The sequence below is a fragment of the Physeter macrocephalus genome, chromosome 21, assembly GCF_002837175.3.
Source record: "Physeter macrocephalus isolate SW-GA chromosome 21, ASM283717v5, whole genome shotgun sequence".
Classification (NCBI taxonomy): domain Eukaryota; kingdom Metazoa; phylum Chordata; class Mammalia; order Artiodactyla; family Physeteridae; genus Physeter; species Physeter macrocephalus.
The window spans coordinates 64,655,635-64,668,577 of NC_041234.1; positions in this window are offsets into that span (position 1 = coordinate 64,655,635).

Genomic DNA, 12,943 nt, shown 5'->3' on the forward strand with positions numbered 1-12,943 from the left:
TGACATAAATCACAGCAAGATCCTTTTTTACCAATCTCCTAGAGAAATGGAAATAAAAGCAAAAGTAAACAAATGGGACCTAATGAAACTTAAAAGCTTTTGCACAGTAAAGGATACCATAAACAAGACCAAAAGACAACCCTTAGAATGGGAGAAAATATTTTCAAATAAAGCAACTGTCAAAGGATTAATCTCCAAGATTTACAAGCAGTTCATGCAGCTCAATAACAAAAAAACAAACAACCCAATCCAAAAATGGGCAGAAGAACTAAATAGACATTTCTCCAAAGAGATATATAGATTGCCAACAAACACATGAAAGAATGCTCAACATCATTAATCATTAGAGAAATGCAAATCAAAACTACAATGAGGTATCACCTCACACCAATCAGAATGGCCATCATCAAAACTCTAGAAACAATAAATGCTGGAGAAGGTGTGTAGAAAAGGTGACCCTCTTGCACGTTGGTGGGAATGTAAATTGATACAGCCACTATGGAGAACAGTATGGAGGTTCCTTAAAAAACTACAAATAGAATTACCATACGACCCAGCAATCCCATTACTGGGCATATACCCTGAGAAAACCATAGTTCAAAAAGAGTCATGTACCAAAATGTTCATTGCAGCTTTATTTACAATAGCCAGGACATGGAAGCAACCTAAGTGTCCATCAACAGATGAATGGATAAAGAAGATGTGGCACATATATACAATGGAATATTACTCAGCCATAAAAAGAAATGAAACTGAGTTATTTGTAATGAGGTGGATAGACCTGGAGTCTGTCATACAGAGTGAAGTAAGTCAGAAGGAGACAAACAAATACCATATGCTAACACATGTATATGGAATCTAAGAAAAAAAATGTCATGAAGAGAATAGTGGTAGGATGGGAATAAAGCACAGACCTACTAGAGCATGGACTTGAGGATATGGGGAGGGGGAAGGGTAAACTGAGACGAAGTGAGAGAGTGGCATGGACATATATACAGTACCAAATGTAATATAGATAGCTAGTGGGAAGCAGCCGCATAGCACAGGGAGATCAGCTCTGTCCTTTGTGACTGCCTAGAGGGGTGGGATAAGGATGGTCGGAGGGAGGCAGATGCAAGAGGGAAGAGATATGGGAACATATGTTTATGTATAACTGATTCACTTTGTTGTAAAGCAGAAACTAACACACCATTGTAAAACAGTTATACTCCAATAAAGATGATAAACAAAAGAATATATTTATTTACCTGCTATATGTGTGCTTACCTTAGCAAAACTGGAAATATACTGTCAGCATCAACATTTGTCTATAATGAATATATATCTTTATAAGTATGAGTAAATAATTTTTAATTTGTATTATCTTTAATGAAGTAACTGCCTCCTTTCTATGTTAATTAAATGTTAATTCAAGAGATATTTTTTAGAAACTATAAATTTCTCATTTAATTTTGTTTTCATTGTGGTCACTGAAATATTATTTGTTTTCACATACGTGTTATTATTTTTGTAAGCTATGTTCTTCTTATTCCCTCTGATTTACAGCTATTTTCTTTCACAAATCTTCAAACAATGGATGTTCATCATTTTACCTAATGAAAGAATGATTTTTCATATAAACTGTCAAGCAGTATTTACTACATCTATCACTATCAAAAATAAACTCCCACAGTTGAAAAGTCTCATATCACATTTCTCATCACCATAATTATGGCAGTAGGTTAAAATCTCAGAAATGAGGGAACCGGTAAGAAATCGCAAGTACTATTTGAATGAAGGATAATGTCTTCTTCATAAAGTGATTAGGTTGCTACTTTAATTCACCAGTTATGTATTCTAAGATTTGTTTATTTTGTTGGGGGAGGAGTCAGCTGTTAAACCTGAACATCAATTTTACAGAAAGAAAATTTATGTATGTCCTTCCATAGTCTGAAGAAACATTATTATCCTATCATAATGAAAAATAAAATAAAATAACTTAAAAACTCAGAGGGTACATAGCTCGACAGATTTTCAAAGCCAGTACTATAAATTCTGAATATTCATGTGCCATCTCACTTTGAGAACATAAAGGTTTAGGTCCCCACAGTGTTAAACCCTCATCATTCAATCTATATTTAAGGAAAAAGGGGGAAAGGAATTGTGTCTCACAATCAACTAAGGACAGTGCCAGAGTGGTAAAATGAAAAAATAAATGAGTCACTCAAGAGAGGGAACGTTTCCACATCATTCCTTCAACAAATATTAAAAGGTATGGATTTCTTCTCTCATTCTCTTTTCTTATTTTTTCCCAGAGAGACAGAGAAAGGAGTTCTGACCAAGGCCAGGCAGCAGTTAAGGGTTGGTGACAAAAGTAAGGTCAGTGACAAATGATGGAGTGAGGCTACATTCTCCAAATCAACCCTTCCCTTTGCACCTATTCTACTCTAACCTGGGCTGGTACCAAAATGCAGAAGACTGTCATTACTGTCCTCTTGATTATTCAGTAATCTGCTCCCTTTCTCCTTTCATCTTCTTTGAAATATTTTCTCAGGATGATAAGAATTGTGCCTTTGTAATCACTTTTCTTGTCTGGAAAACGAAAAACCCAGCTCTCAGGAAAGAATGTGTGCATGGAATCTGAGAAAACTATCACACACACACACACACACACACACGACACACACACACACAACACAGATAAAGGGAAATACAGAAATGGATTCTATCGTACAGAGTATATACAGATATAGCAATGAAATTAAAGCTGTGAGAAAGTACCAAGATGCCAACTTCTTAAGGTGGCAAACGCTCTCCAGAGAATTCTCAGAGCTTCTCTCCCTATTTTAAATTCTGCAACAAAAGGGTGAAATGCTTTCTTCTCAGCCCACTCCAATGCAGATGGCAATGAGACAATCTACCTGCCATCCTGTGCACTTATTCTTCATCCTTGACAATGACAGACCGGCAATGCAGAGGGAGAGATTTGAGTCCTGAAGTTTTATTATCAGCAACTGTACAAGTCAGTAACCAAACAGTGCAGATTATAGGGACTCAGTTTTCTCACAAGACACTGACAAACACCTCAGGGGAGGTGTACAAGCATTGTGTAAAACCATTTATGCAGGAGGACTTTCAAGATGGTGGAGGAGTAAGATGTGAAGATCAACTTCCTCCCCATAAATACATCAAAAAATACATCTACATGTGGAACAACTCCTAGAAAACACCTACTGAACACTGGCAGAAGACCCTAGACTTCCCAGAAGTCAAGAAAACCCCCACATACCTGAGTAGGGCAAAAAAAAAAAGAGAAAACAAAGGCAAAAAATACGGATGGGACCTGCACCTCTGGGAGGGAGCTGTGAAGGAGGAAAAGTTTCCACATACTAGGGAGCCCCATCCCTGATGGGGATTGGGGGTGGGGGGGGAAGCTTCAGAGCCATGAAGGATAGTGGAACAACAGGGGTGTAGAGGGCAAAGTGGCATGCTTCAGGCTGTTGCAACATCACACCAGCCTCTGCCACCTCTGGCTCACCCTGCATTCCAATTTTGACTACCATACCCCTTCCCTTCCCCTGGACTGAGTGAGCAAGAAAGCCCTAATCAGCTGATGCTTTAAGCCCCCCCCTCAACGTCTGAGCGGGTAACAGACTCCTGAGGCGACCTACACACAGAGGTGGGGCCAAAACCAAAGCTGAAACCAGGAGCTGTGGGAACAAAGAAGAGAAAGGGAAATTTCTCCTTGGAGCCTGAGGAGCAGCAGATTAAATCCCCAAAATCAATTTGATGAACCCTGCATCTGAAGAATACCTGAATAGACAAAGAATGTTCCCAAAATTGAGGCAGTGGACTCTGGGAGCAACTGTAGACTTGGGGTTTACTTTCTGCATCTAATTTTTTCTGGTTTTATGATTATCTTAGTTTAGTATTTACTGTTTATTATCATTTGTGGATTTGTTTATTGGTTTTCTTGCTCTCTTCCTTTATATAATATATATATATATATATATATATCTCCTTTTTCTCTTTTTGTGAGTATGTATGTGTATGCTTCTTTGTGTGATTTTGTCTATATGGCTTGCTGTTACCATTTGTCCTAGAGTTCTGTCTGTTTTTTTGTTTGTTTGTTTGTTTTTCTTTTTTTTCTTTCTTCCTTTTCTTCTGACCCATGTAACTGGCAGGGTTTTGGTGCTCTGGCCTGGTATCATTCCTGAGCCTCTGAGGTGGGGGGTCCGAGTCCAGGATATTGGACCACCAGAAACCTCCTGGTAATATCAATCAGCCCCAAGTAATATGAATCAACAAGAGTTCTCACATAAATCTTTGTCTCAACACTAAGACCCAGATCCACCCAAGGGCCAGCAAGTTCCAGTGCTGGAATCCCCTAGCCAAACAACTAGCAAGACAAAAACACAACACAACCCATTCACAGAGAAGCTGCATAAAGTCATACTAAGTTCACAGACACTCTAAAACAAACCACCAGATGAAGCCTTGCCAACCAGAAGGACAAGGTAAAGCCCCACCCACTAGAACACAGGCACCAGTCCCCTCCACCAAGAAGCCTACAGAAGCCACTGAACCCATCTCACCCACTGGGGGCAGACACCAAAAATAACAGGAACTATGAACCAGCAGCCAGTGAAAAGGAGACCACAAACACAGTAAGTTAAACAAAATGAGAAGACACAGAAACACACAGCAGATGAAGGAGCAAGGTAAAAACCCAACAGACCAAACAAATGAAAAGGAAATAGGCAGTCTACCTGAAAAAGAATTCAGACTAATGATAGTAAAGATAATCTAAAATATTGGAAATAGAATGGAGAAAATAAAAGAAACGTTTAACAAGGACCTAGAAGAACTAAATAGCAAACAAACAACGATGAGCAACAAAATAAATGAAATTAAAAATAATATACAATGAATCAATGGCAGAATAACGGATAAGTGACCTGGAAGATAAAATAATGGAAATAATTGCCACTGTGTAGCATAAATATAAAAGAATGAAAAGAATTGAGGACAGTCTCAGAGAACTCTGGGACAGCATTAAGCACAACAACATTCAAAATATAGGGGTCCCAGAAGAGAAGAGAAAAAGAAAGGATCTGAGAAAATATTTGAAGAGATTATAGTTGAAAACTTCCCTAACATGGGAAAGGGAATGGCCAATTATGTCCAGGAAGCTCAGAGAGTCTAATACAGGATAAATCCAAGGAGAAACATGCCAAGAAAGGCATCAAGCAAACTATCAAAAATTAAATACAAAGAAAAAATATTAAAAGAAGCAAGGGAAAAGCAACAAATAACATACAAGGGAAACACCATAAAGTTAAGAGCTAATTTCTCAGCAGAAATTTTGCAAGCCAGAAGGGAGTAGCAGGACATTTTTAAAATGATGAAAGGGAAAAACTACAAGCAAGATTACTCTACACAGAAAGGATCAAATTCAGATTCGAGGGAGAAATTAAAACTATTATTTATTTTTTAAATAATTTATTTATTTTTGGCTGAATTGGGTCTTTGTTGTTGCATGCAGGTTTTCGTTAGTTAGGGTGAGTGAGGACTACACTTTGTTACAGTGTGTGGACTTCTCTTTGTGGTGGCTTCTCTTGCTGCAGATTATGGGCTCTAGGCATGTGGGCTTTAGTAGCTGTGGCACGCAGGCTCTAGAGCACAAGCTCAATAGTTGTGGCACATGGAATTAATTGCTCGGTGGCATGTGGGATCTTCCCAGACCAGGGCCCAAACCCGTGTCCCCTGCATTGTCAGGTGGATTCTTAACTACTGCACCACGAGGGAAGCCCTAAAACCTTTAAATACAAGCAAAAATTAAGAGAATTAAGCACCACCAAATGAGCTTTACAACAAATGCTAACAGAAATTTTCTAGGCAGGTAAAACAAGAGAAGGAAATGACCTAGAATAACAAACACAAAACAATTAAGAAAATGGTAATAGGAACATACATATTGATAATAACCTTAAATGTAAATGCTCCAACCAAGAGACACAGACTGCCTGAATGGATACAAAAACAGAATAGTATATATGCTATCTAAAAGAGACTCATTTCAGACCTAGGGACACATACAGACTGAAAGTGAGGGGATGGATAAACATATCCCATGCAAATGGAAATCTAAAGAAACCTGGAGTAGAAATATGCATATCAGACAAAATAGACTTTAAAATAAAGACTATTACAAGAGACAAAGAAGGACACTAAATAAAGATCAAGTGATCAATCCAAGAAGAACATATAACAATTGTAAATCTCTATGCAACCAACATAGGAACACGTCAACACCTAAGGCAAATGCTAATAGCCATAAAAGGGGAAATCTACAGTAATGCAATAATAGTATGGGACTTTAACACCCCACTTACACTGCTGGACAGATCATACAAAATGAAAATAAATAAGGAAACACAAGCTTTAAAAGACATATTAGACTAGATAGAGTTAATTGTTATTTAAAGGACATTCAATCTAAAAATAACATAATACACTTCTTCTCAAGTGCTCATGGAATATTTTCCAGGATAGATCATATCTTGGGTCACAAATCAAGCCTCAGTAAATTTAAGAAAATTGAAATCATATCAAATATCTTTTCTGACCACAATGATATGAGACTTGATATAAATTACAGGAAAAAAACGGTAAAAACTACAAATACATTTAGGCTAAACAATATGCCACTAAATAACCAAGCGATATCTGAAGAAATCAAAGAGGAAATCAAAAAATACCTAGAAACAAATGACAATGAAAACATGATGACCCAGAACTTATTGATGCAGCAACAGCAGTTATAAGTGGGAAGTTTATAGCAATACAAACCTACCTCAAGAAACAAGAAAAATCTCAAATAAACATCTTAAACTTACACCTAAAGCAATTAGAGAAACAAAAACAAAGAAACCCAAAGTCAGCAGAAGGAAAGAAATCATATAGATTAGATAAAAAATAAATGAAAAAGAAATGAAGGAAACAATAGCAAAGATAAATAAAACCAAAAACTGGTTCTTTGAGAAGATAAACTCAATTGATAAACCATTAGCCAGACTCATCAATGAAAAAAGGGAGAAGACTCAAATCAACAGAATTAGAAATAAAAAAGAAGTAACAACTGACACTGCAGAAATACAAAGGATCATGAGAGACTACTACTAGCAACTATATGCCAATAAAATGGACAAAATGGAAGAAACAGACGAATTTTTAGAAAAGTACAATCTTCCAAGACTGGACCAGGAAGAAGTAGAAAATATAAACAGACCAAGTACAAGCACTGAAATGGAAACTGTGATTAAAAATCCTCCAACACACAAAAGCCCAGGACCAGATCGCTTCACAGGTGAATTCTATCAAACATTTAGAGAAGAGCTAACACCTATTCTTCTCAGACTCTTCCAAAATATAGCCAAGGGAGGAACACTCCCAAACTCATTCTATGAAAGATCTATTCTTCTCAGACTCTTCCAAAATATAGCCAAGGGAGGAACACTCCCAAACTCATTCTATGAGGCCACCATCACCCTGATACCAAAACCAGACAAAGATGTTACAAAAAAAAGAAAACGACAGACCAATATCACTGATGAACATGGATGCAAAAATCCTCAACAAAGTACTAGCAAATAGAATCTAGCAGCACATTAAAAGGATCATCCATCATGATCAACTGGAGTTTATCACAGGAATGCAAGGATTCTTCAATATATGCAAATCAATCAATATGATAAACCATATTAACAAACTGAAAGATAAAAACCATATGATAATCTCAATAGATGCAGAAAGAGCTTTCAACAAAATACAAAACCACTTATGATAAATAAATAAATAAATAAATAAATAAATAAATAAATAAACCCTCCAGAAGTGAGCATAGATGGAATCTACCTCCAAGTAATATAGACCATATAAGACAAACCCACAGCCAACATCGTTCTCAATGGTGAAAGACTGAAACCATTTCCTCTAAGATCAGGAATAAGACAAGGTTGCCCACTCTCACTGCTATTATTCAACATAGTTCTGGGAGCTTTAGCCACAGCAATCAGAGAAGAAAAATAAATAAAAATAATCCAAATCAGAAAAGAAGAAGCAAAACTGTCACTGTTTGCAGATGACATAATATTATATATGGAGAATCCTAAAGATGCTACCAGAAAACTGCTAGAGCTAATCAATGAATGTGGTAAAGTATCCAGATACAAAATAAATGCACAGAAATCTCTTTCATTCCTATAAACTAAGGACAAAATATGTGAAAGTGAAATTAAGGAAACAATCCTATTTACCATTGCAACAAAAAGTATAAAATACACAGGAATAAATCTTCCTCAGGAGTCAAAAGACCTGTATGTAGAAAACTATATGACACTGATGAGAGAAATTAAAAATGATAAAAACAGATGGAGAGATATACCATGTTATTCTATTGGAAGATTCAATATTCTCAAAATTATTATACTACCCAAAGCAATCTACAGATTCAATGTAATCCCTATCAAACTACTCATCACATTTTTCACAGAACTAGAGCAAAAAATTGTACAATGTGTATGGAAACACAAAACACCCCGAATAGCAAAAGCAATCCTGAGAAAGAAAAATGGAGCTGGAGGAATCAGGCTCTCTGACTTCAGACTATACTACAAAGCTACAGTAATCAAGACAGTATGGTACTGGCACAAAAACAGAAATATAAATCAATGGAACAGGATAGAAAGCACAGAGATAAACCCATGTACATATGGTCATCTTATCTTTGATAAAGGAGGCAAGAATATACAATGGAGAAAAGACAGCCTCTTCAATAATTGGTGCTGGGAAAACTGGACAGCTATATGTAAATGAATGAAATTAGAACACTCCCTAACACCATACACAATTATAAATTCAAAATGGATTAAAGACCTAAATCTAAGGGCAGACACTGTAAGACTCTTAGAGGAAAACTGGCAGAACACACTCTGACATAAATCACAGCAAATTCCTTTTTGACCAAACTCCTAGAGAAATGGAAATAAAAGCAAAAATAAATAAATGGGACCTAATGAAACTTAAAAGCTTTTGCCCAGCAAAGGAAACCCATAAACAAGATGAAAAGACAACCCTCAGAATGGGAGAACATTTTTGCAAATGAAGCAACTGAAAAGGATTAATCTCCAAAATATACAAGCAGCTCATGCAGCTCAATATCCAAAAAGGAAACAATCCAATCCAAAAATGGGTGCAAGACCTAAATACACATTTCTCCAAAGAAGATATACAGATTGCCAACAAACACATGCAAGTTTCTCAACATCACTAATCATTAGAGAAATGCAAATCAAAACCTCAGTGATGTATCACCTTACATCAGTCCGAATCACCATCATCAAAAAATCTACAGACAATAAATGCTGGAGAGGGTGTGGGGAAAATGGAACCCTCTGGAACTGTTGGTGGGAATGTCAATTGATACAGCCACTATGGAGACCAGTATGGAGGTTCTTTAAAAAACTAAGAATAGAACTACCATATAACCCAGCAATCCCACTACAGGGCACATACCCTGAGAAAACTAAAATTCCGAAAGAGATGTGTAACACAATGTTCAATGCAGCACTATTTACAATAACCAGGACATGGAAGCAACCTAAGTGTCCATCAACAGATGAATGGATAAAGAAGATATGGCACATATATACAATGGAATATTACTCTGCCATAAAAAGAAATTGAGCTGAATTATTTGTAGTGAGTTGGATGGACCTCGAGTCTGTCATACAGAGTGAAGTGAGTCAGAAAGAGAAAACAAATACCATATGTAACACATTTGTATGGAATCTAAAAACAAAAAAAAATGGTGCTGATGAACCTAGGGGCAGGACAGGAATAAAGATACAGACGTGGAAAATGGACTTGAGGACACAGGGATGGGGAAGTGTAAGCTGGGACGAAGTGAGAGAGAGGCATGGCCATATATTATCTACCAAATGTAAAATAGATAGCTAGTGGGAATCAGCTGCATAGCACAGGGAGATGAGCTCGGTGCTTTGTGACCTCCTAGAGGGGTGGGATAGGTACGGTGGGAGGGAGGCACAAGAGGGAGTGTATATGGGGATATAGGTATACATATAACTGATTCACTTTGTTATACAGCAGAAACTAACACAACATTGTAAAGCGATTATACTGCAATAAACATGTTAAAAAAAATTTACACCATGCTAATATGACTGAGATGATCTCCAAATTGTCTAATGATAATCAGCATCACTCAGAATAAAAAAGCAGTAAAGTGTTAACAAAATTGGGATCTGCTTTTATACCGTTATTTGTAACATGAACCCTGTTCTTTGGCAGTGCCTATTTGGTTTTTTCTCCTTTTAGGTTGATTTCTCTTAACCTGCTTTAGCATATTCCCCTAAGTCTCACTTTTACCTTTGTTATTATAGCTGTTTTGCAACCCCCGCACTACCACCTCTCTGCCACCAAAGGACTTTGTAATGGATTTCTTGGTTAGTTTAAGAGCTTGCTTGTTTAGTATTTAGTGCTTTGAGGCTGATAGTTGGGAACCAGAATCAGTGGTCCTAGGAATCCACCAACATTGTAACTGTCACATTCAGTACTCACTTTCTTGAGATATTTTATTTTTTTCTAGACAAAAAGTTTTCCCTGTCTTAAAGTGTTCCATAATGCAAAAATTCTGAATGCTTCCTTTCAAATGCACTTTATCTATTAGTCAGACATCAGACATTGCCTATATTTCATTTAAGGGTCAGTCCTAATAGTGAGTATTTTTCCTGTAAAATGCAAGGTACAATACTCAGAAGGCAAGAGCTGCAGTTACAAAAAATCATCTTGCATTATGTACTTAAAATTACACATGCATCAAATATTTCAGAAACCAATTTAATCTATCATTTAAGACATTTGATAAAACAAATATAAAATGTTTTATTCAAGATGAGTTCAGGGCACTGCAAGCTGTCGGCAGATGGAGCAATTCTGCAACACATGCTCAACATATTTTCAATGAGGAAAGCCAACTAAAATTGTTTAATATTTTAATTACATTCCTCTTTCATGAGAGGATGATTAAAATTCATCTAGAAAAAATTGCCTTTCCATAATTTAGGATAATGATTCCACCATGTTTTCTTCCAAAAAGTTTTCCATAAATATGTGAAAATGAAAATTTAACTGACTTTTAATCATTATAGAGATCTGAGAGAAATAATTGGAAATTCTGTTTGGAAAAAATGGTGTATAGCATCCAAGTAATGGCAAAAACTTATATTTTGTTCTTTTCTCACACATTAAACACTGTGAAAGCAAGGAAATTCTTCTGTTGCATTAATCCACCAATTACTATTTATCCAATTTATGAGAGTTCATAAAATTTCCACAATAAACACAAGTATGTCCCCCTTTGATATTGGACTTTGTAAACTTTCCATTTTGATTTTCAAGAACTAAAGTGGCTGAATTGCAGGAGTAAGAAGAGAAATTGGAGATATTCCTAGTGCCTAACATTGGCTTTTACACATAAAAGGCAATAAATATACTTTTCAATTGATTAATAGGGAAGATGCATGTCTTTATTTTCAACTTCTTCAAGCTTTTAGATTCCTTCAACCTTGACCATGTTCTAAACTTCAGTTCCGTTTTATCAGTCACCTCCATGGTGTAATTTTGGAGGAATAATCAGATATCTGTCCAGAGCCTTTGTTTTATGCTTATTGATTTTATTTCATCATTTATTGACTTGTGAGCACACTTTGCAGAGCAGTTATTTTACATTTTTACCACTCTCCTTAAGTCCTTTATTCTATGTTTAGTGCAGGGGGAAACCCTATCTCTTATTTAATAGAAAATCATAGTTTTACTATTGATTATTACTATAAGTGTAGCTCTCTACTTGATATTCGAGTTCATTCATTCATTCAAAAATAATTTAGTGCATGCCCACTATGTGACAGATGCTATGCTTTACATATGCTATTTCAATTACATTACACGAAAATATGTTTAATATGTACTATTATATTCTCCATTTTGCAAGTGAGGAAACTAAATCTTAAAGAGGTTATTTGCCCAAAGTCAAATGTCTTGAGCAGAAAGGAGAAGTGGTGCAGTAACAGAGGAGGTGAGAACTCTGTTCCACACAGATATTTAGAGTTTTAGAGGCCCTGCCATCTTCAGTGCTTAGCTCCAAAGATCACCCAGAGCATTAAACTCCAGTTGACAAATAAGAGATTTGAGAGATTGTAAGAGAATTGTGAGCCATGCTTGGAAGTGGCTTATATTACCTCTATCTATGTTCTTCCAGCCAGAATTCAGTTATCAGGCCAGATTAACAGAAGGTGGGGAATTCAGTGTAGCTATGTACTCAGGAGGAAAAAATGTCTGGAGACTAATTGTTTTCGAAACCCTTGCAGCCTAGGAAATCCATAGAGATGTCCTGCTGTTTGTGTATTATTACAAATAATAATAACTCATTAATTAAAGTTTCTGGTATCAATTTCAACAAATGGGGAGTGGTTTTCCCACATCACCAAGCAATTCTCCAACACTAGCTGGGTGTTCTACAAATCAACTCAATACTAGCACTATCTACCCAGAGAGAGCATCAGATTCCATGTTGTTACCTATACTTCTGACAGACTAGCTATAAATCAGACTTTCCCACAAACCCCTCTTTAGTTTCTATTAATTTGCTAGAGTGGCTCACAATATGTAGAAAACCAGCTTACTCAACAGATTACTGATCTATTGCAAAGGATATTAAAAAATACAAATCTGCAGCAAGATGAAGAGAAACACAGGGCCAGTCAGGTCCTGAGAAAAGAAGCTTCTGTCCTCATGGAGTCTGGAGCCTATCAAGGTGGTACGTGGAAGCATTCTGGTTCCCTAACCTGGAACCACTTTCAGTCCCCTCCTTTTGGGTTTTTAT